Raw genomic sequence first — 22,255 nt, 5'->3', positions numbered from 1 at the left:
CTAGAGAAAGCCCGTGTGTGGCAACAAAGACCCAACACAGCCAAAAATAAATTTTAAATGAATGAATGAATGAATGAATGAATTATGGAGTCAGTTTTTCAAGATGAAAATTTTCAGATGTCAATGGCAAAACAATGTGAATATACTTAAAGCACTGGAGTATACAGATAAAAATGTTTAAACTGGTTAACTACCTGTGTTTTTTTCTCAGAATTAAAAATGAAAATAATACCTAAAATAGAATTATAAACTTTTTCAAAGATTAGTTTCAACTTAAAAATGTCTCACACAAAAAATTCATTAATAATTTGATATGAAATTAAGACAATTTCTACATCTACTGACCAAGACAGTATAAAACAAACATTGTTTATTAACCAAGAAGAGAAATAAAGTAGGTAAGTCATGAACACAGTAGGGGAAATAATTAGACAAGCACATGATTCTGTTGGCTGTAGACACATTGGAGATTCAAATTTGTTTTGTTTTGTTTTTGCGGTACTCTGGCCTCACCGCTGCGGCCTCTCCCGTTGCGGAGCACAGGCTCCGGACGCGCAGGCTCAGTGGCCATGGCTCACGGGCCCAGCCGCTCCACGGCATGTGGGATCTTCCCGGACCGGGGCACGAACCCGTGTCCCCTGCATCGGCAGGCGGACTCCCAACCACTGCGCCACCAGGGAAGCCCTGGAGATTCAAATTTGAATTAAACAACAAACTTTTTTACGTACTGGGTTGCAAATTGTCATTTATATCCATGATATAAATAAAAACAAAAATGCAAACAAGTAATTTTTTGGAACCTATCATAAAAAAGGAAGCAAACTGTCATGGAATTACTCAACAAAATAAGAGAAAATTATCCCCCCACATTCTGAATATATGTACTATTAAGAAAGAATAGAGACTTCCCTGGTGGTCCAGTGGTAAAGAATCCGTCTTCCAATGCAGGGGACATGTTCGAGTGAGCCCTGGATGGGGAACTAAGATCCCACATGCCATGGGGCAACTAAGCCCGCACACCCCAACTACTGAGCTCAAGCGCCTCAACTAGAGAGCCTGCCTGCCACAAACTACAGAGCCCACGCACTCTGGAGCCCATGCGCCACAATTAGAGAAGAGAAAACCCGCACACCACAACTAGAGACAAGCCTGCACACCACAACAAAGAGCCTGTGTGCTGCAATGAAAGATCCTGCATGCCTCAATGAAGATCCTGCCTGCATCAGTGAAGATCCTGCGTGATTCAACGAAGATCCCGTGTGCCACAACTAAGACACAACACAGTCCCCCCCCCCAAAAAATAATAATACATAAATAAAATGTTTTTTAAAAAAGAAAGAATACTTCTAAATAATGGTAATTTTCAACTGTGACTGTGCTTCCATAAAAAGCAACCACTTTGAATCACTGGCATGTACTGCAAGGCAGAAGAATTTCACAGAAAACACATTACAATCATTCATAAAAAGCTCTAATAAAAACTTTGAGGGCTTCCCTGGTGGCGCAGTGGTTGAGAGTCCGCCTGCCGATGCTGGGGACACGGGTTCGTGCCCCGATCCGGGAAGATCCCACATGCTGCGGAGACGCTAGGCCCGTGAGCCATGGCCACTGAGCCTGCGCGTCCGGAGCCTGTGCTCCGCAACGGGAGAGGCCACAACAGTGAGAGGCCCGCATACCGCAAAAAAAAAAAAAAAAAAAAAAAAAACTTTGAATGAATAAAGATTTAAAGACAGTAACGAATTTTTTTTTATTTATGTATTTATTTATTTATTTTTGGCTGAGTGGGGTCTTCATTGTTGCATGCGGGCTTTCTCTAGTTGTGGTGAGTGGGGGCTACTCTTCATTGTGGTGTGAGGGCTCTAGGTGTGTGGGTTCAGTAGTTGTGGCACACGGGCCTAGTTGCTCCACAGCCTGTGGGATCCTCCCGGACCAGGGCTGGAACCCGTGTCCCCTGCGTTGGCAGGCAGATTCTTAACCACTGTGCCACCAGGGAAGCCCTGAAATTTATCATCTTTTAAATTATATATATGCACACACAATATATCAAGGCTGTAATCCATTTTCTAGAAGAAAAGTACTTTATAAATAAAGGAACAAGATGAAAGTTGTAAAACATGCAGAGAATCACTGATATATAAAATAAATGTTTGGGCTTCCCTGGTGGCGCAGTGGTTAAGAATCCACCTGTCAATGCAGGGGACAAGGGTTTGAGCCCTGATCCAGGAAGATCCCACATGCCGTGGAGCAACTAAGCCCGTGTGCCACAACTACTGAGCCTGCACGCCACAACTACTGAAACCTGTGAGCCTAGAGCCTGTGTTCCACAACAAGAGAAGCCACCGCAATGAGAAGACTGTCCACTGCAAATGAAGAGTAGCCCCCGCTCACTGCAACTAGAGAAAGCCCAAGTGCAGCAACAAAGACCCAATGCAGTCAAAAATAAATAAATAAATTTATTTTAAAAATACAATAAATATTTGCGTGTAAATTATGATTCAGATAAATGTGAAAAGTGGATGAAAAACCTAATGATTAATTTTTAAGTGAAATAATCTTATATTTATAAACCAAACAATTTACAAATATGTGATGCCTACTAATTAATTCAATTCTTACCAAACACCTGTTCATTTGAGCATGTTTTATTAGATCTTTTGAATCTAAAATCATAGATGATTCTGACATAGAACTAATCAGAAAGTGAAAATATATAGGAAATAGTCCCTGCAAGCTTCATCTTAAATATGACAAACTTATGAAATGATAGTTATTAAAAAATTAAATTAGATTTGAGACCTTAAAATAAACTGGGCAAGGTTCTAAGCTTCCCTAGGTTATTAATCTTAAAATTCTATGAGTTAACTAGATAAATTATTTTAGCACTGATGAATTGGTGCAAAATACACTTAGAATATCTAATGTTCGTTTGTACAAGGAAAGGGAAATATTGAAGTTAAATTGAGGATTACATGGTTACGTTTTAGGAAGGTGCTTGACAGTCTGAAGGAATTACCAAGAATGAAATTTGTAGGGTGATGTTTGAAGTGTCCATAAGATTGGATACTACAAAGCAGAAAACATATAACATCTGTCCCCAGTATTCCTGGAATTTTGGTACCAAACCCCAGTATCTCCAGGACTCCTCTCATACTCTTCTGACTTGAAGTAGAAGTGGAGCTTAAAAAAATAAATGGCTTAGCATAGAGTTACTCAGAAATGTGCACAGTTTTTCATAGATTCCGTTTAGCAGTGGAAGAACAGGCAGATCATGTAGTGCCTCACAGACCAAGAGGAGGATTTTGGCTCTCAGTGAATCAGAGGGATAATCACTGGAGCCAAAAAGAATACATGGAGGATTTAAGACCACAGGATTAAGGTAGGAGGTATGCCTCTAAGACAACAGAAACAAACTAGGCTTATCAAAAATAATTTCTAGTGAAAAAGATCTTCCCAAACCTTATTATAAGATTTAACTTCCTCCATGATCTTTGGAGGTCTCACCTGTGTCACCTGTTTCATCTATTCACAAGAACCTGGGTGTATGGCTGTTGTCTCCTTTCCCTTCACATCCCCGGGATCCTTCTTTTGCTCCAAAAATGTGACTAGGTCTGGCTTAGACAGACAATAAGACCTGTTCATTAGAAAAAGCAACATAAGTTTTGCTGGATATTCTACAATTTCCAATACAGTATTGTGCCCTTGTGAGAAGACACTGTAGAATGTTAAAATGTTCTAGAAAATAATTTCAAAAAATACTGTTTTTGAAAGCACATTTAATATCCCTAGGCAACAGGTAAAAATCAGTTCCTGACATCCACATCTAATTACTACTGAGTCAAAAATAAGGGGTGGAAGTCTGATTTTAAGAGGAGGGAAGCATGATTTTATACCACTGAACTTACAGAATTACCACTAATCTAGAGTGAAGGATGGAGATTACCTCAAAAAAGAGGAAGGTTAGAATCATGTTGAATCATCATGAAGGCTTTCTTTCTATACCCACAAACTCCCATTTTTCCCTTGAAAGTAGTGATCTGAAATTCTACTGTAGGAAGCAGAAGATTCCAGGAGATCCTCTACAAATGAAGGAACCTAAACTCTGCGAGTAAGGAATTCCGGAAGTTATCTTCACCTGAGGAGACCAGTTTCCTATAGTTCCCTAACATCACATCCCTATACAATTTCTATTGAGTGACATTCAGAAATTCCCACTCGTCCTGAGAAAATTTTATGGCCACATCCTGGAATGTCAACTCTCTCTGAAATAAAAAGTACATTTACAAAGTGGCTAGGGGAGATTGGAACCAAGATGGCAGAGATGGTTCTCTCCCTCTTGCGAGAACACCAGAATCACAACTAGCTGCTAGACAATCATCGACAGGAAGACACTGGAACTCACCAAAAAAGATACCCCACATCCAAAGACAAAGGAGAAGCCACAATGAGACGGTAGGAAGGGTGCAATCACAGTAAAATCAAATCCCATAACTGCTGGGTGGGTGACTCACAGACTGGAGAACACTTATACCACAGAAGTCCACCCACTGGAGTGAAGGTTCTGAGCCCCACATCAGGCTTCCCAACCTGGGAGTCTGGCAATGGGAGGAGGAATTCCTAGAGGATCAGACTTTGAAGGCTACTGGGATTTGATTGCAGGACTTCAACAGAACTGGGGGAAACAGAGACTCCATACTTGAAGGGCACACACAAAGTAGTGTGCGCATCGGGACCCAAGAAAAGGAGCAGTGACCCCAGGGGAGACTGAATCAGACCTACCTGCTAGTGTTGGAGGGTCTCCTACAGAGGTGGGGGGTGGCTGTGGCTCACTGTGGGGACAAGGACACTGACAGAAGAAGTTCTGGGAACTACTCCTTGGCGTGAGCCCTCCCAGAGTCCACCATTAGCCCCACCAAACAGCCCAGGTAGGCTCCAGTGTTGGGTTGCCTCAGGCCAAATAACCAACAGGGAGGGAACCGAGCCCCACCCATCAGCAGTCAAATGGATTAAAGTTTTACTGAGCTCTGCCCACCAGAGCAACAGTCAGCTCTACCTACCACCAGTCCCTCCCATCAGAAAACTTGCATAAGCCTATTAGATAGCCTCATCCACCAGAGGGCAGTCAGCAGAAGCAAGAAGAACTACAATCCTGCAGCCTGTGGAACAAAAACCACATTCACAGAAAGATAGACAAGATGAAAAGGAAGAGGGCTATACACCAGATGAAGGAACAAGATAAAACCCCAGAAAAACAACTAAATGAAGTGGAGATAGGCAACCTTCCAGAAAAAGAATTCAGAATAATGATAGTGAAGATGATCCAGGACCTCAGAAAAAGAATGGAGGCAAAGATTGAGAAGATGCAAGAAATGTTTAACAAAGACCTAGAAGAATTAAAGAATAAACAAGCAGAGATGAACAATACAATAACTGAATGAAAACTACAGTACAAGGAATCAATAACAGAATAACTGAGGCAGAAGAACAGATAAGTGACCTGGAAGACAGAATGTTGGAATTCACTACTGTGGAACAGAATAAAGAAAAAAGAATGAAAAGAAATGAAGACAGCCTAAAAGACCTCTGGGACAAAATTAAATGCAACAACATTGGCATTATAGGGGTCCCAGAAGGAGAAGAGAGAGAGAAAGGACCCGAGAAAATATTTGAAGAGATTATAGTCGAAAACTTCCCTAACATAGGAAAGGAAATAGCCACCCGAGTCCAGGAAGCACAGAGAGTCCCACACAGGATAAACCCAAGGAGAAACATGCCAAGACACACAGTAATCAAATTGGCAAAAATTAAAGACAAAGAAAAATTATTGAAAGCTGCAAGGCCAAAACAACAAATAACATACAAGGGAACTCCCATAAGGTTAACAGCTGATTTCTCAGCAGAAACTCTACAAGACAGAAGGGAGTGGCATGATATACTTAAAGTGATGAAAGGGAAGAACCTACAACAAAGATTACTCTACCTGGCAAGGATCTCATTCAGATTCAATGGAGAAATCAAAAGCTTTACAGACAAGCAAAAGCTAACAGAATTCAGCACCACCAAACCAGCTCTACAACAAATGCTAAAGGAACTTCTCTAAGTGGGAAACACAAGAGAAGAAAAGGGTCTACAAAAACAAACCAAAAACAATTAAGAAAATGGTCATAGGAACATACATATTGATAATTACCTTAAACGTGAATGGATTAAATGCTCCAACCAAAAGACACAGGCTTGCTGAATGGATACAAAAACAAGACCCATCTATATGCTGTCTACAAGAGACCCACTTCAGACCTAGGGACACATACAGACTGAAAGTGAGGGGATGGAAAAAGATATTCCATGCAAATGGAAATCAAAAGAAAGCTGGGTAGCTATACTCATATCAGATAAAATAGACTTTAAAATAAAGAATGTTACAAGAGACAAGGACACTATATAATGATCAAGGGATCAATCCAAGAAGAATATATAACAATTATAAATATATATGCATCCAACATAGGAGCACCTCAATACATAAGGCAACTGCTAACAGCTCTAAAAGAGGAAATTGAGAGTAACACAATAATAGTGGGGGACACCTCACTTACACCAATGGAAAAATCATCCAAAATGAAAATAAATTAGGAAACAGAAGCTTTAAATGACACAATAGACCAGATAGGTGTAATTGATATTTATACAACATTCCATCCAAAAACAGCAGATAACACTTTTTTCTCAACTGCACACAGAACATTCTCCAGGATAGATCACATCTTGGGTCACAAATCAAGTCTCAGTAAATTTAAGAAAATTGAAATCATATCAAGCATCTTTTCTGACCACAACGCTATGACATTAGAAATCAATAACATGGAAAAAACATAAAAAACACAAACACATGGAGGCTAAACCATACGTTACTAAATAACCAAGAGATCACTGAAGAAATCAAAGAAGAAATCAAAAAATACCTAGAGACAAATGACAATGAAAACACGATGATCCAAAACCTATGGGATGCAACAAAAGCAGTTCTAAGAGGGAAGTTTATAGATATACAAGCCTACATCAAGAAACAAGAAAAATCTCAATAAAACTAAAAGCTGGTTCTTTGAGAAGATAAACAAAATTAATAAACCATTAGCCAGACTCATCAAAAAAAAGAGGGAGAGGACTCAAATCAATAAAATTAGAAATGAAAAAAGAGAAGTTACAACAGAGACCACAGAAATACAAAGCATCCTAAGAGACTACTACAAGCAACTCTATGCCAATAAAATGGACAACCTGGAAGAAATGGACAAATTCTTAGAAAGGTATAACCTTCCAAGACTGAACAAGGAAGAAATAGAAAATATGAACAGACAAATCACAAGTAATGAAATTGAAACTGTGATTAAAACTCTTCCAACAAACAGAAGTCCAGGACCAGATGGCTTCACAGGTGAATTCTATCAAACATTTAGAGAAGCCCTAACACCCATCCTTCTCAAGCTCTTCCAAAAGATAGCAGAGGGTGGAACACTCCCAAACTCATTCTATGAGGCCACCATCACCCTGATACCAAAACCAGACGGAGATACTACAAAAAAAGAAATTTACAGGGCTTCCCTGGTGAGGCAGTGGTTGAGAGTCTGCCTGCTGATGCAGGGGACACAGGTTCGTGCCCCGGTCCGGAAAGATCCTGCATGCCGCGGAGTGGCTGGGCCCGTGAGCCATGGCCGCTGAGCCTGTGCTCCGCAACGGGAGAGGCCACAACAGTGAGAGGCCCATGTACCGCAAAAAAGAAAAAAGAAAATTACAGACCAATATCACTGATGAATATACATGCAAAAATCCTGAACAAAATACTAGCAAACAGAATCCAACAACACATTAAAAGGATCATACACCATGATCAAGTGGGATTTATCCCAGGGATGCAAGGATTCTTCAATATAAGCAAATCAATCAATGTGATACACCATATTAACAAACTGAAGAATAAAAACCATATGATCATCTCAATAGATGCAGAAAAAGCTTTTGACAAAATTCAACACCCATTTATGATAAAAACTCTCTAGAAAGTGGGCATAGAGGGAACCTACTGCAACACAATAAAGGCCATATACGATAAACCCACAGCAAACGTCACTGTTAATGGTGAAAAAGTGAAAACATTTCCTCTAAGATCAGGCACAAGACAAGGATGTCCACTCTAGCCACTACTATTCAACATAGTTTTGGAATTCCTAGCCATGGCAATCAGAGAAGAAAAAGAAATAAAAGGAATAAAAATTGGAAAAGAAGAAGTAAAACTGTCACTGTTTGCAGATCACATGATACTATACATAGAGAATCCCAAAGATGCCACCAGAAAACTACTAGAGTTAATCAGTGAATTTGGTAAAGTTGCAGGATACAAATCAATGCACAGAAATCTCTTGAATTCCTATACACTAATGATGAAAAATCTGAAAGTGAAATTAAGGAAACACTCCCATTTACCACTGCAACAAAAAGAATAAAATACCTAGGAATAAACCTACCTAGGGAGACAAAAGACCTGTATGCAGAAAACTGTAAGGCACTGATGAAAGAAATTAAAGATGATACCAACAGATGGAGAGATATACCATGTTCTTGGATTGGAAGAATCAATATTGTGAAAATGACTATACTACCCAAAGCAATCTACAGATTCTATGCAATCCCTATCAAATTACCAATGGCATTTTTTACAAAACTAGAACAAAAAATGTTAAAATTTATATGGACACACAGAAGACCCCGGATAGCCAAAGCAGTCTTGAGGGAAAAAAACGGAGCTGGAGGAATCAGACTCCCTGACTTCAGACTATATTACAAACTACAGTAATCAAGACAATATGGTACTGGCACAAAAACAGAAACATAGATCAAGGGAACAAGATAGAAAGCCCAGAGATAAACCCACGCACCTATGGTGAACTAATCTATGACAAAGGAGGCAAAGATATACAATGGAGAAAAGACAGTCTCTTCAATAAGCGGTGCTGGGAAAACTGGACAGTTACATGTAAAAGATGAAATTAGAACACTCCCTAACACCATACACAAAAATAAACTCAAAATGGATTCAAGACCTAAATGTAAGACTGGACACTATAAAACTCTTAGAGGAAAACATAGGAAGAACACTCTTTGACATAAATCACAGCAAAATCTTTTTTGATCCACCTCCTAGAGTAATGGAAATAAAAACAAAAATAAACAAATGGGACCTAATGAAACGTAAAAGCTTTTGCACAGCAAAGGAAACCATAAACAAGATGAAAAGACAACCCTCAGAAAGGGAGAAAATATTTGCAAATGAATCAACAGACAAAGGATTAATCTCCAAAATACATAAACAGCTCATGCAGCTCAATATTAAAAAAACAAACAACCCAATCCAAAAATGGGCAGAAGACCTAAATAAACATTTCTCCAAAGAAGACATACTGATGGCCAAGAAGCACATGAAAATCTGCTCAACATCATTAATCGTTAGAGAAATGCAAATCAAAACTACAATGAGATATCACCTCACACCAGTTAGAATGGGCATCATCAGAAAATCTACAAACAACAAATGCTGGAGAGGGTGTGGAGAAAAGGGAACCCTCTTGCACTGTTGGTGGGAATATAAATTGATACACCCACTATGGAGAACAGTATGGAGGTTCCTTAAAAAACTACAAATAGAACTACCATATGACCCAGCAATCCCACTACAGGGCATATACCCTGAGAAAACCATAATTCAAAAAGACACATGCACCCCAGTGTTCATTGCAGCACTATTTAGAATAGCCAGGTCATGGAAGCAACCTAAATGCCCATTGACAGACAAATGGACAAAGAAGATGTGGTACGTATATACAATGGAATATTACTTGGCCATAAAAAGGAGCGAAATTGGGTCTTTTGTAGAGACATGGACGTATCTAGAGACTGTCATACAGAGTGAAGTAAGTTAGAAAAACAAATATCGTATATTAATGCATATATGTGGAACCTAGAAAAATGGTACAGATGAACTGACTTGCAGGGCAGAAATTGAGACACAGTTGTAGAGAACAAACGTATGGACACCAAGCGGGGAAAGCGGCGGAGTGGTGGGGGTGGTGGTGTGATGAATTGGGCAACTGGGATTGACATGTATACACTGATGTGTATAAAACTGATGACTAATAAGAACCTGCTGTATAAAAAAATCAACAAAATTAAATTCAAAAATTAAAAGAAAAAAAAAAGTGGCTAGGGGAAGAGTTCATAATGTGACCCAAGATGAAAACAGAGTTAAGAGAATTGGTTTTGATTTAGGAGAGTGTCTTGAATTATGCAATAAGAGAATTTTTTACACAGTAATATTCTGTAGCATATTTCTAACTCAGAAAAAGGACAAAATATGATCAATCAAATCAGAGTAGAGACTATTCTTATATGGAAAGAAGTTATCAAATGATGGTATGAACTCAAATGTATGGACTTCTGAATGTTGTACTTATAAGGGATAAGTTATGTATATTTCTTAGATTAAAAAGTCCTGGTGAGTTAGAAGTGTACATTTCAATTTTTAATGGGTATACAGACAACCTGGGGATATTGTAAAAATGCAGATTCTGATTCAGGAGTTCTGGGTTGGGGCCTGATTTCCAGATTTTTAACAAGCTCATTTTTAATCTAGTGATGTCAAAGTTTCTAGTCCATGAAGGATAATTTTGAACAGCACAGAGGCAGAACAGCAAGCTAAGAATTCATAGTTAACTTTGAACTGAAAGTGTTCTATGGATTTTCCAGGTCTAATAGAATAGAAAGCATAAAAACAATTCTTTTTGAATATATACTATACACTGCATAGCTTTCTAAGGTTTTTTTGTTTATTTTTATTTTTATTTTTTATTTTTTTTTTGCTGTACGCGGGCCTCTCACTGTTGTGGCCTCCCCCATTGCGGAGCACAGGCTCCGGACGCACAGGCCCAGCGGCCATGGCTCACAGGCCCAGCTTCTCCGCGGCATGTGGGATCTTCCCAGACCGGGGCACGAACCCGTATCCCCTGCATCGGCAGGCGGACTCTCAACCACTGCGCCACCAGGGAAGCCCATTTTTGTTTATTTTTAGATAGTACTGAATACACCATACAAAGAACTTAAGAAAAATAACATTACTGTTCTTATTTTTGGAGATATTTTGTCTTAGTAAATGTTAAAGCATAGGTTTTACTCCAGTTTACCAGAACTAAAACTATCTGAAAAGAACACAGAGAAGTACACACAGACAACCCTAATGAATGTTTAAGGAAATTTCTGTAACAGAGAAGAATAAGAGAAACAAGAAAAAAATAGATCAAATATTGTTGACATTTCATGCATAGAGATATACATTATAATAGGCACTTTGTACTTACTAAAAGTGATACTGAAGAAAATATTTATGTCAAAGAAATCAAGATTATTTTAAATTGGTAAAATCTATTTGTGGAAGACACTTTGAATTTTTATTTTTTTTAATTTTTTAAAAATTTTATTTTATATTGGAGTATAGCTGATTTACAATGTTGTATTAGTTTCACGTGTACAGCCAATTGATTCAGTTATACATATACATCTAAGTATTCTTTTTCAGATTCTTTCCCCATTTAGGTTATTACAGAATACTGAATAGAGTTCCCTGTGCTGTACAGTAGGTCCTTGTTGATTATCTATTTTATATATAGTAACGTGTATATGTTAATCTCAAGCTCCTTATTTATTAACTTTGAATTTTTACATGCAATGGACTGGGAATACACACAACAATATAAAATAAGTGTTATTGGTTTTGAATCTTTTACTTCATTGAAAATCTTTATCATATGTGCTGAGCATTATTTTAGAAATCTGAGACAGTTAAATATATATTACTAATATTATTCTTCTAAACATTTGAAGAATACAAAGAAGAAGAGTATGTCTATTACATGACTGTGGAGTATAATAGATACTATCAAAACCTAGGCTTCACTGATGAAAGCCTCAGCATATAAAACCCAATCGCTACCAAACACAGTTGAAAGTTATTTCAAGGCCAACTACAAGCAAAGAGAAACTAAGAAGAAATGAAGTTCCCACACTTACTGTGATGGCTTTATGAACAATCTCACTAAATCTTTCAAGGCCCTTATTAAAGATAAAGGGGAAAAATATGACCTTCATAATGCGGGAATCTCAGAGATCTCACAGAAAGCACCTGTATCAGTGAACATGAGTTGTAATGGGATAAATGGATATCAGGTGACTGAAGCACTCAGAAGGCCACATTATCACTGCTTGGGTATTTTTGGCAAAAATAGGGAAATCATAATCTGAATGTATCATGAAAATGTTATTTTAATGCAAGTTTCTATCAATACATACCTCCCATGCTTGATTTCCTAACAGTGTATTTAAATAGTAAGTTTTTCTTACCTATATAGGGAATAGTTTCTCTTACTTCGTTTTTTTTTTTCAGAACTTTCTGAAGAATTCTTGACCACTAAGTTCATCCTGATATATATGCATTTCCTTATTCCTGTTATAAAGAGTAGATACTGTATCCATACATAAACTAACCACTTCATTTTCCCCTTCTTCCCTATGATCCCCAGACCCAACTCCATCCCTGTGGGAACCTTGGAGAGCAATGCTTTCCCATGTTAATCTCTCACAAAGGGAATATATCCATTGCTTGTAAGTCACTAATTATTGGTGAGAATTCTTCATGCTCTAAAGGGAGCCTGGAAGCAGACAATGGAAGAAAGCCTCTGGGACATCAAAGAGTACTGTAAGCAGCTGATATTGATTATCATAAAAATAAAAGGAAAGGGCTTCCCTGGTGGCGCAGTGGTTGAGAGTCTGCCTGCCGATGCAGGGGACACGGGTTCGTGCCCCGGTCCGGGAAGATCCCACATGCCGCGGAGTGGCTGGGCTCGCGAGCCATGGCTGCTGAGCCTGCGCGTCTGGAGCCTGTGCTCCACAACGGGAGAAGCCACAGCAATGAGAGGCCTGTGTACCGCAAAAAAATTTTTAAATAAATATAAATAAGTAAAAGGAAAGGAAGTAACTAGTAAAAACAAAACAAAACAAAAAAACTCCCTAGGCAGGAACATGAGAAATAGAGAATTAAATTAGTATATTCTCAATCCACAGCATTTCAGGAGAAAAAGGAGACACAGCCTCTGACCCAGGACTGGACATTTACCTGAGAAGTTGCCATTTTCTTGTTTCCTTCCTCCTGCTCTGGTTTGTTTTCTCATCAATATTATGTTGAGGAATCACACCAGCATCTTGAGAAAATACCCTCAATGGTGTCAGCACAGCTCCTTCACCTGCTCCCAACACGCTCACAGGGAAAAGGATCTTGACATGGTGAAAATGCGAAGCTCTCCTATCCTTTGCCTCAGGAGAGATTCAGAAAAAATAAGCTCTTACATGGAGACCAAACTGTGAATTTCTTCTTTGTTGTCTACACGTGTTCTCGCCTCATTTGATGTCCCCAAATCCTGCTAACATGGGGTATGTGGGCTGGTTGTTTCCCCTTCCAACCCCACGGACAGCAGACCCTGCGGCCTCTCCTAGGACTGGAGCTTGGTCTGAACTCTCACAGATGTAGCCGGGAGCCCACGTATTTCACCCAGGCCTCTCCTTAGCATCACCTGGAGCACTTAATACAAACAACACTGACCCTCCCACAGCACCAATAGCCAGACTATGTGGGGAGGGCACAGGTGATGTGATTTCTTAACACTGGTCATGTACTCCTGATTAGAAACCAGATGGAAACCACCTAGCCAACTGTTTTTTGTTTTTTTTCTCTGAAGCTTTAAAGTAAATACAAATCGGTTTGGGATCAGCTCCCACTCTAAGAAGTCATGAACCTGCAAGTTTGAGGTGGGGCCCGTAAATGACAGCTTTTTTTTTTTTTTGTATGCGGGCCTCTCACTGTTGTGGCCTCTCCCGTTGCGGAGCACAGGCTCCGGATGAGCAGGCTCAGCGGCCATGGCTCACAGGCCTAGCCGCTCCGCAGCATGTGGGATCTTCCCAGACCGGGGCACAAACCCGTGTCCCCTGCATCGGCAGGCGGACTCTCAACCACTGCGCCACCAGGGAAGCCCAATGACACCTTTAACAAGTTTCCTGTTGGTGCTGATGTTATTCCCCAAGACCCATTTTCAGTAGCACTGACCTAGAGCTATCACACAACACACCTGAGACCTCTGAGTAGTGTGAGGATTCGGGGCGGGAACTTCTAGAAGCACAGGCTCTGTCAGCCTGATTCCCTGGGGAGGGGCTCTTCCTGGAATGGGCATGACCCTGTCATTGCCTAGTGCATCTCTGCTTGGAGAAGGGGAGATGGGAAGTGAGTGGTTGGCAAAATCACATGGTGGCATCAGGGTTGTCTGAGGCTCTGCTCTCAGAACTCTTCCCAAGGTTACCCTAAGTCCTTAGGTCTTCACACCCACTCCCCTGCATGGGGTCCCGTGGATTCACAAAATGATTTGCAGGTGAGGGAGCCTCCAGTTTCAGGAACCAGGAGACAGACGGTGTTTACATCACAGCTTTCTTTGAAAATAAACCAAAGGCAGCAATGGAGGATGGATTAAAAGTGTGTGTTTGGAAAGGACAAAAGCCTTTAAAATTATGCCATAAATGCATATTTGATGACACACAGAGAAAGTCATGAACTATGTTAAGCATTAAGGCACATTATAAGTGAATTAACAGTTGAGAATTTTTTGTTGTGGTTGCTCTAGTAGGTGTATGTTTATTTCTGTTTTTATAAATTCTGCTGCAGTTTGTCCTTTTCCCCTTATTAGTCACTTACATTTTATCACATTTTTAAAGTGCATTGATGGAGGTAAAAACTAGTGATATGTATTCATTTTTCAAATATTATTTAAGAGCCCTGACTTATTAAAATCTTATTAAGTGTGCATGCAGAAATACCAAGATTTTTTAAAATTTTAAAGATTTTCTTATAAAAGCTTTAGTTTCACACCAAAATTGAGAGTAAGGTACAGAAATTTCCCATATACCTCTTGCTCCCATACATACATAGCCTCGCCCATTATCATCATCCTAGGGGCAAGACGGGAATAAAGACACAGACCTACTAGAGAATGGACTTGAGGATATGAGGAGGGGGAAGGGTAACATGGGATAAAGTGAGAGAGTGGCAAGGACATATATACACTACCAAATGTAAAAGAGACAGCTAGTGGGAAGCAGCTGCATATCACAGGGATATCAGCTCGGTGCTTTGTGACCACCTAGAGGGGTGGGATAGGGATGGTGGTGGGGAGGGAGATGCAAGAGGGAAGAGATATGGGGACATATGTATAACTGATTCACTTTGTTATAAAGCAGAAACTAACACACCATTGTAAAACAATTATACTCCAATAAAGATGTTATAAAAAAACCAAACAACTACAAGCCAATATCTGTGATGAATACATCTACAGAACTCTCAATAAAATACTAGCAAGCTACATTATAAAGCACATTAATATAATTATATGCTATAAAATTCAGTTATTTGTAGAACTCAAGGGTGTTTAAAAAACTAGAAACTTTAAAAAGACTACATGCACAAAATGATGGTTATACCATGTAATCATATCAAATGATGCAGAGAAATTAATTGACAATATTCAGCACCTTTTCATAATAAAAACACTCATTCTAGGAATCAGTGGAACCTACCTGAATGTAATAAACATATAGAAAAAGCCCAGAGTTATCAATATACTCCACAGTGGAATACTGAAACCCTTTCCTCTACAACCAAGAAAGTCAACAATGGTGGGCCTCCCTGGTGGCGCAGTGGTTAAGAGTCCGCCTGCCGATGCAGGGGATACGGGTTCGTGCCCCGGTCTGGGAGGATCCCATATGCCGCGGAGCGGCTGGGCCTGTGAGCCATGGCCGCTGGGCCTGCGCATCCGGAGCCTGTGCTCCGCAACGGGAGAGGCCACAACAGTGAGAGGCCCGCATACCGCAAAAAGAAAAAAAAAAAAAAAAAGAAAGTCAACAATGCACACTTTCACCACTTTGGTTCAACATAGTACTGGGTTTTCTAGATGAAATTTTCAGGCCAAGAAAAGGAGGGGAATCTAATTCAGAAAGGAAGAAATAAAATGATCTCTGTTCATAGATAATAAAGTCTTACAAGGAAAATCCTAAAATTCCACATGAAAAAACACAGAACTCATCAACAAATTTTACAGAATTCAAAATATAAAATCAAACACAAAAATTTGTTGTGTTTCTATAAACAGAAGAAAAATCCAAGAAAGATATTGAGGATATGTACATTTATATTCTGTAGCATCAAAGAGAATAAAATACTTAAAATTAACTTAATGAAGGACATGAAAGACTCATGATAAAAATTATAAAATATTGCTGGAGGTAAACAGAGAGTATATAAATAAACAAAAACACATTCCATGTTCCTGAACTGGAATACTAAATATCATTAACTTGTCAATAGTACCCAAGGTGATCTATAGATGCAAAGCAATCGCTCTCAAAATCCCAAATTTTTGGCAGAAATAGAAAAGCTCATTCTGAAATGTATCTGGAATATCACAAAACACGAAATATCCAAAACATTCTGATAAAGAAAGTGTGAAGTTGAAGGCATGACACTTCCTGATTTCTTAAAAACATATTACAAATGTTTTACTAGTTATCAAAAAGCATAGTACAGACTTATAGACAGAAAAAGAATGATGGAATGATAAAGAGAGCACAGATATAAGCTCTCAAGTTCATGGTCAAATAATCCTCAACAAGTGTGCCTATACCAAAAATGGGAAGAGGACAGTCTCTTAAACAAGCGATGCTGGGAAAGTTGGATGTCCACATGTAAAAGAAAGAAGTTGAACTCCTACCTAACAACACTTACAAATACTGTCAAAAAAGGGATTGAGGAGAGACCTTCAAGATGGTAGAGGAGTAAGACGTGGAGATCACCTTCCTCCCCACAAATACATCAGAAATACATCTACACATGGAACAACTCCTACAGAACACCTACTGAATGCTGGCAGAAGACCTCAGACCCCCCAAAAGGCAAGAAACTCCCCCACGTACCTGGGTAGGGCAAAAGAAAAAAGAAAAAACAAAGATAAAAGAATAAGGATGGGACCTGCACCTCTGGGAGGGAGCTGTAAAGAAGGAAAAGTTTCCACACACTAGGAAGCCCCTTCACTGGCAGTGACGGGGGGTGGTAGGGGGGAAGCTTCAGAGCCACAGAGGAGAGCACAGCAACAGGGGTGTGGAGGGCAAAGCAGAGAGATTCCCGCGGAGAGGATCAGTACCAGCCAGCACTCACCAGCCCGAGAGGCTTGTCTGCTCGCCCGCCGGGATGGGTGGGGGCTGGGAGCTGAGGCTCGGGCTTCAGTCAGATACCAGGGAGAGGACTGGGGTTGGCTGCATGAACACAGCCTGAAGGGGGTTAGTGCGCCACAGCTAGCCGGAAGGGAGTCCAGGAAAAAGTCTGAACCTGCCTAAGAGGCAAGAGACCATTGTTTCGGGGTGCACGAGGAGAGGGGATTCAGAGCACCACCTAAATGAACTCCAGAGACGGGCGTGAGCCACGGTTATCAGCACGGACACCAGAGATGGACATGAGATGCTAAGGCTGCTGCTACAGCCACCAAGAAGCCTGTGTGCAAGCACAGGTCACTATCCACACCTCCCCTCCTAGGAGCCTGTGCAGCCCACCACTCCTAGGGTCCCGTGATTCAGGGACAACTTCCCCAGGAGAACACACGGTGCACCTCAGACTGGCACAACGTCACACTGGCCTCTGCTGCCGCAGGCTCACCCCACATTCTGTACCCCTCCCTCCCCCTGGTCTGAGTGAGCCAGAGCTCCCTAATCAGCTGCTACTTTTACCCCGTCCTGTCTGGGTGGGGAACAGACACCCTCAGGCGACCTACATGTAGAAGCAGGGCCAAATCCAAAGCTGAACCCCGGGAGCTGTGCGAACAAAGAAGAGAAAGGGAAATCTCTCCCAGCAGCCTCAGAAGCAGCGGATTAAATCTCCACAATCAACTTGATGTCCCCTGCATCTCTGGAATACCTGAAAAGACAATGAATCATCCCAAAATTGAGGTGGTGGACTTTGGGAGCAACTGTAGACTTGGGATTTGATTTCTGCATCTAATTTGTTTCTGGTCTTATGTTCACCTTAGTTTAGTATTTAGAGTTCATTAACATTGGTAGATTTGTTTATTGATTTGCTTACTCTCTTCCTTTTTTTTAATATATAGATATATATTTTTTTCCCTTTTTCTCTTTCTGTGAGTGTGTATGTGTATGCTTCTTTGTGTGATTTTGTCTGTATAGCTTTTTTTTTTTTTTTTACCATTTGTCCTAGGGTTCTCTTTTTTTTTTAGCATAGTTTTTAGTGCTTATCACTGGTGGATTTGTTTTCTGGTTTGGTTGCTCTCTTTTTTCTTTCTTTTTTTTATTAGTGTTTGATTTTTTTTTATTTTCAATAACTTTTTTTATTTTTTATACTAATAACTTTATTTTTTTTCTTTCTTTCTTTTTTTTCTCTCTTTTCTTCTGAGTTGTGTGGCTGACAGGGTCTTGGTGCTCAGGTTGGGTGTCAGACCTCTGCCTCTGAGGTGGGAGAGCCGAGTTCAGGACATTGGTCCACCAGAGACCTCCCAGCTCCACGTAACATCAAATGGTGAAAGCTCTCCCAGAGATCTCCATCTCAACGATAAGACCCAGCTCCACTCAACGACCAGCAAGCTACAGTGATGGACACCCTATGCCTAACAACAAGCAAGACAGGAACACAAACCCACCCATTAGTAGAGAGGCTGCCTAAAATCATAACAAGGTCACAGACACCCCAAAACACACCACCAGACACAGTCCTGCCCAACAGAAAGACAAAATGCAGCCTCATCCACCAGAACACAGGCACCAGTGCCCTCCACAAGGAAGGCTACACAACCCACTGAACCAACCTTAGCCACTGGGGGCAGACACTAAAAACAACGGGAACTACAAACCTGTAGCCTACAAAAAGGAGACCCCAAACACAGTAAGTTAAACAAAATGAGAAGACAGAAACACACAGCAGATGAGGGAGCAAGGGAAAAACCCACCAGACCAAACAAATGAAGAGAAACTAGGCAGTCTACCTGAAAAAGAATTCAGAGTAGGGCTACCCTGGTGGCTCAGTGGTTGAGAGTCTGCCTGCCGATGCAGAGGACACGGGTTCATGCCCTGGTCCAGGAAGATCCCACATGCCGCGGAGCGGCTAGGCCCATGAGCCATGGCCACTGAGCCTGCACATCCAGAGCCTGTGCTCCACAATGGGAGAGGCTACAACAGTGAGAGGCTCGTGTACCACAAAAAATTTAAAAAATAAATAAAGAATTCAGACTAATGATAGTAAAGATGATCCAAAATCTTGGAAATAGAATGGAGAAAATACAAGAAACTTTTAACAAGGACCTAGAAGAACTAAAGAGCAAACAAACAATTATGAACAACATAATGAATGATATTAAAAATTCTCTAGAAGGAATGAATAGCAGAATAACTAAGGCAGAAGAACAGATAAATGACCCGGAAGATAAAATAGTGGAAATAACTACTGCAGTACGGAATAAAGAAAAAAGAATGAAAAGAATTGAGGACAGCCTCAGAGACCTCTGGGACAACATTAAATGCACCAACATTCGAATTACAGGGGTCCCAGCAGAAGAAAAAGAAAAGTTCTGAGAAAATATTTGAAGAAATTACAGTTGAAAACTTCCCCAATATGGGAAAAGAAATAGTCAATCAAGTCCAGGAAGTGCAGAGAGTCCCATACAGGATAAATCCAAGGAGAAACACGCCAAGATACATATTAATCAAACTATCAAAAATTAAATACAAAGAAAAATATTAAAAGCAACGAGGGAAAAGCAACAAATAACATACAAGGGAATCCCGATAAGGTTAACAGCTGATCTTTCAGGAGAAACTCTACAAGCCAGAAGGGAGAAGCAGGACATATTTAAAGTGATAAAAGGGAAAAAGCTACAACCAAGATTACTCTACCCAGCAAGGATCTCATTCAGATTTGATGGAGAAATTAAAACCTTTACAGACAAGCAAAAGCTGAGAGAATTCAGCACCACCAAACCAACTTTACAACAAATGCTAAAGGAACTTCTCTAGGCAGGAAACAAAAGAGAAGGAAAGGCCTACAATAACAAACTCAAAACAATTAAGAAAACAGTAGGGCTTCCCTGGTGGCGTAGTGGTTGAGAGTCCGCCTGCTGATCCAGGGGACATGGGTTCATGCCCTGGTCTGGGAAGATCCCGCATGCCGCGGAGCGGCTGGGCCCGTGGGCCATGGCTGCTGAGTCTGTGCGTCCAGAGCCTGTTCTCTGCAACGGGAGAGGCCACAACGGTGAGAGGCCCACGTACCACAAAAAAAAAAAAAGAAAACAGTAATAGGAACATACATATCAATAACTACCTTAAATGTAAATGGATTAAATGCTCCAACCAAAAGACATAGACTGGCTGAATGGATACAAAAACAAGACCCATATATATGCTGTCTACAAGACAGCCACTTCAGAACCAGGAACACGTACAGACTGAAAGTGAGGGGATGGAAAAAGATATTCTATGCATAATGGAAATCAAAAGAAAGCTGGAGTAGCAATTCTCATATCACACAGAATAGACTTTAAAATAAAGACTATTACAAGAGACAAAGAAGGACATTACATAATAATCAAGGGATCAATGCAAGAAGAAGATATAACAATTGTAAATATTTATGCACCCAACATAGGAGCAACTCAATACATGAGGCAAATGCTAACACCCATATAAGGGGAAACTGACAGTAACGCAATGATAGTAAGGGACTTTAACACCCCACTTTCACCAATGGACAGATCATCCAAAATGAAAATAAATAAGGAAACAGAAGCTTTAAGTGACACATCAGACCAAATGGACTTAATTGATATTTATAGGACATTTCATCCAAAAACAACAGAATACACTTTCTGCTTAAGTGCACATGGAACATTCTCCAGGATAGATCATATCTTGGGTCACAAATCAAGCCTTGGAAAACTTTTAAAAATTGAAATTGTATCAAGTATCTTTTCCGACCACAACACTATGAAGCTAGATATCAATTACAGGGAAAAAATGTAAAAAATATAAACACATGGAGGCTAAACAACACACTACTTAATAAGCAAGAGATCACTGAAGAAATCAAAGAGGAAATCAAAAAATAAATAGAAACAAATGACAATGAAAACACTATGACCCAAATCCTATGGGATGCAGCAAAAGCAGTTCTAAGATGGAAGCTTATCGTAATACAATCCTACCTCAAGAAACAACAAAAATCTCAAATAAACAACCTAACCTTACACCTAAAGCTATTAGAGAAAGAACAACAAAAATGAACCCAAAGTTAGAAGATGGAAAGAAATCATAAAGATCAGATCAGAAATAAATGAAAAAGAAATGAAGGAAACAATAGCAAAGATCAATAAAACTAAACGCTTTTTGAGAAGCTTTGAGAAGATTCTTTGAGAAGATAAAATTGATAAACCATTAGCCAGGCTCATCAAGAAAAAAAGGGAGAAGACTCAAATCAACAGAATTAGAAATGAAAAAGGAGAAGTGACAACTGACACTGCAGAAATACAAAGGATCATGAGCGATTACTACAAGCAACTATATGCCAATAAAATGCACAACCTGGAAGAAATCGACAAATTCTTATAAAAGCACAACCTTCCAAGACTGAACCAGGAAGAAATAGAAAATATGAACAGACCAATCACAAGCACTGAAATTGAAACTGTGATTAAAAATCTCCCAACAAACAAAAGCCCAGGACCAGATGGCTTAACAATTGAATTCTATCACACATTTGGAGAAGAGCTAACACCCGTCCTTCTCAAGCTCTTCCAAAAGATAGCAGAGGGTGGACACTCCCAAACTCATTCTATGAGGCCCCTGTCACCCTGATACCAAAACCAGACAAAGATGTTACAAAAAGAGAAAACTACAGGCCAATATCACTGATGAACATAGATGCAAAAATCCTCAAAATACTAGCAAACAGCATCCAACAGCACATTAAAAAGATCATACACCATGATCAAGTGGGGTTTATCCAAGGAATGCAAGGAATCTTCAATATACGCAAATCAATCAATGTGATACACCACATTAACAAACT

The sequence above is a fragment of the Mesoplodon densirostris genome, chromosome 19 (genome assembly GCF_025265405.1).
Source record: "Mesoplodon densirostris isolate mMesDen1 chromosome 19, mMesDen1 primary haplotype, whole genome shotgun sequence".
Classification (NCBI taxonomy): Eukaryota; Metazoa; Chordata; class Mammalia; order Artiodactyla; family Ziphiidae; genus Mesoplodon; species Mesoplodon densirostris.
Note: the sequence above shows the minus strand (reverse complement) of the source record.